The sequence below is a fragment of the Arachis duranensis genome, chromosome 10 (genome assembly GCF_000817695.3).
Source record: "Arachis duranensis cultivar V14167 chromosome 10, aradu.V14167.gnm2.J7QH, whole genome shotgun sequence".
Lineage (NCBI taxonomy): Eukaryota > Viridiplantae > Streptophyta > Magnoliopsida > Fabales > Fabaceae > Arachis > Arachis duranensis.
The window spans coordinates 57,932,651-57,936,620 of NC_029781.3; positions in this window are offsets into that span (position 1 = coordinate 57,932,651).

Consider the following 3,970-nt stretch of genomic DNA (forward strand, 5'->3'; position numbering starts at 1 on the left):
GGGTACACTTTGGAGCCTTAGGCCACGCTTTTAAAAGCGTGGCCCATGACAAAATCAAAGACGAAAACATCCAGCACGCACACTGCCCTGCCCTTGCCAAGGGCAGGGCAGAATCATAATGAAGCAACGTGAGGATGAAGCAAATTTTGGCTAAGTTAAAATCTGGGCGCTCACAGCATGACCATGCCTACTTCAAAGGGCTATAACTTGAGCTACAGACTTCCAATTAATGTGCTTCGATTTGCGTTGGAAATCTGACATTCAGAGCTTTCCAACGATATATAGAAATCCATATTTGGCGTCCAATTGAGGCAGGAACGAATGGCATCTTTAAGGGCCAAAAATAAGCAAAAATAAACCAAGGAAAAGGAGTAGCGTGTGCATCCACCAAGTTTCGAACTTGGAACTTCATCTTTTGGAAACACTGCCCTGCCCTCCGCGAGGACAGGGCAGCATTTTGTGATGCACACACACGCACCAGATTGGCGCACCAAAGAAGGCTTCGGCAGCACCAGCAGCACGCACAAGCACCAAATTGGTGCACCAGATTTTTCTGCCCTGCCCTCCGCAAGGGATTTTTGTAATTTGTTTTAATTTCATTTTTCATTTTTCACTTTGAAAAGCCTATATAAAGGCATCACTCTCATTTCAGAGAGGGGGGAGCTCCACGAAGGAATATTAGGATTTGAGATCTCTCTCTTAGTTTTCATTTCTGTTTTGAATCTGGATTGAAAGTGAAGGAATTCTGTTTCCCTTTTGGTCTAAGATTTCTCTTGTTCTTCTTCTGCAACTTTCAAGTGAATTGAAATTTGAATCAAAGTTCTCTTACTGCTTTCATCTTTAATTTTCCTGCATCTTGTTTGCTGTTGGATCAAGGAAGGGATTGAGATCTAGACTTGTTTTCTAGTCTCTTTGATTCCCTGAGATAAATTTTATTTTGCAATTTAGCTAAGCTCTTTGCTACTCTTCTGTTTTTCTTTTACTATTTCATTGAAATTATCAAATGCTCTTTGAGATTTGAGAATTGATCTCAGTCTTCTGCTACATTTACTTTTCTGAAATTTCCTTTCCTGCATTCTACACTTTCACATTTCTGTCCATATTGAGCTTGATTTAATTTCCTGCACATTTACATTTTCTGCAATTTAAATTTCTAGTTGCTTAATCTATTGCCTTCTTTAATTTCCAATACCCAACCCCCTTTACATTTAATTCAATTTACATTTCTTATCATTTAAGATTCTTGTAATTTACATTTCTTGCTCTTTAAGTTACTTGCCAATTTACTTTCTGCATCTTTAAGATTTCTGCCATTTACTTTCTGTTGGCTACACTTCACACAATTCACTCAATGTTAGCTTGACTAAACTAATCACCCACTAAAGTTGCTTGATCCATCAATCCCTGTGGGATCGACCTCACTCTAAGTGAGTTATTACTACTTGATGCGACCCGGTACACTTGCCGGTTGGATTTGTGTGTTGGAAATTTGTTTTCCGCAAAAACACCATCAGGTTCACACTTTGATCATGGTTCTTGGTGATCCATGCATTGGCATAAAACTCTTGAACCATCAAGATTCCGACTTGTTAAATGGGGTTGGTAAGGACTTCCCAACCTCTTCTTCGGATCTCATGTCGGATCTCCGGATATTCACTCTTTTTGAGTGAAAAAGGGACCTCGGGGATATTCACTCTTTTTGATGCACCCTTGAGATGAATCTCTCCATCTCCCATGACTCGGAGGCGGAAGCTTTTGCCTTCCCTTTCCTCTTTCTAGAGGTTTCTCCGGCCTTGGATGTCATAAATGGTTATGGAAAAACAAAAAGCAATGCTTTTACCACACCAAACTTAAAAGGTTTGCTCGTCCTCAAGCAAAATAAGAAAGGAGAGAGTAGAAGAAGAAGAAATGAAGGAGAGGGGAATGGCGTTTGTTTTCGGCCAAGAAGGGGAGAAGTGGTGTGTATGTTGTGTGAAAATGAAGGAGTGAAGGAGGGTTTATATAGGATTAGGGGAAGGGTAGGGTTCGGTCATGTGTGGGTGGGTTTGGGTGGGAAAGTGGTTTGAATTTGAATGGTGAGGTAGGTGGGGTTTTATGAAGGATGGATGTGAGTGGTGAAGAGAAAGATGGGATTTGATAGGTGAAGGGTTTTTGGGAAAGAGGTGGTGAGGTGATTAGTGAATGGGTGAAGAAGAGAGAGAGAGTGGTAGGGTATGTGGGGATCCTGTGGGTTCCACAGATCCTGAGGTGTCAAGGAAAAGTCATCCCTGCACCAAATGGCAAGCAAATTTGCGTTTTGAGCCAATTCTGGCGTTAAACGCCGGGCTGGTGCCCATTTCTGGCGTTTAACGCCAGCTTCTTGCCCTTTTCTGGCATTTAACGCCAGTTTGGTGCCCCTTTCTGGCGTTAAACGCCCAGAATGGTGCCAGACTGGGCGTTAAACGCCCAACAGCTAGCCTTACTGGCGTTTAAACGCAAGTAAGTTCTTCCTCAAGGGTGTGCTGTTTTTCTTCCTGTTTTTCATTCTGTTTTTGCTTTTTTCATTGATTTTGTGACTTCTCATGATCATCAACCTACAAAAAAAAAACATAAAATAACAAAGGAAAATAGTCAAAATATAACATTGGGTTGCCTCCCAAGAAGCGCTTCTTTAATGTCAGTAGCTTGACAGAGGGCTCCCATGGAGCCTCACAGATGCTCAGAACAATGTTGGAACCTCCCAACACCAAACTTAGAGTTTGAATGTGGGGGGTTCAACACCAAACTTAGAGTTTGGTTGTGGCCTCCCAACACCAAACTTAGAGTTTGACTGTGGGGGCTCTGTTTGGCTCTGTTATGAGGGAAGCTCTTCATGCTTCCTCTCCATGGTGACAGAGGGGTATCCTTGGGCCTTAAACACCAAGGATTCTTCATTTACTTGAATGATCAACTCTCCTCTATCAACATCAATCACAGCCTTTGCTGTGGCTAGGAAGGGTCTGCCAAGGATGATGGATTCATCCATGCATTTCCCAGTCTCTAGGACTATGAAATCAGTAGGGATGTAATAGTCTTCAACTTTTACCAGAACATCCTCTACAAGTCCATAGGCTTGTTTTCTTGAATTGTCTGCCATCTCTAGTGAGATTTTTGCAGCATACACCTCAGAGATCCCTAACTTCTCCATTACAGAGAGAGGCATGAGGTTTACACTTGACCCTAAGTCACACAAGGCCTTCTTGAAGGTCATGGTGCCTATGGTACAAGGTAATGAAAACTTCCCAGGATCTTGTCTCTTTTGAGGCAGTTTCTGCCTAGACAAGTCATCCAAATAACTTGTCATTTAGCTTCATGATTGCCCCAAGATATTTAGCAACTTGCTCTTCAGTGACATACTCATCCTCTTCAGAGGAAGAATACTTATCAGAGCTCATGAATGGCAGAAGTAAGACCAATGGAATCTCTATGGTCTCATTTTGAGCCTCAGATTCCCATGGTTCCTCATTGGGGAACTCATTGGAGGCCAGTGGACGCCCATTGAGGTCTTCCTCAGTGGCGTTCACTGCCTCTCCTTCCTCCCAAGATTCGGCCATGTTGATGGCTTTGCACTCTCCTTTTGGATTTTCTTCTGTATTGCTTGGAAGAGTACTAGGAGGGAGTTCAGTAATTTTCTTGCTCAGCTGACCCACTTGTGCCTCCGAATTTCTAATGGAGGACCTAGTTTCAGTCATGAAACTTTGAGTGGTTTTGATCAGATCAGAGACCATGGTTGCTAAGTCAGAGTTATTCTGCTTTAGAACTCTCTGTCTGTTGCTGAGAAGATGATGGAAAAGGCTTGCTATTGCTAAACCTGTTTCTTCCACCATTATTATTGTTGAAACCTTGTTGAGGTCTCTGTTGATCCTTCCATGAAAAATTTGGATGATTTCTCCATGAAGGATTGTAGGTGTTTCCATAGGGTTCTCCCATGTAATTTACCTCTTCCATTGAA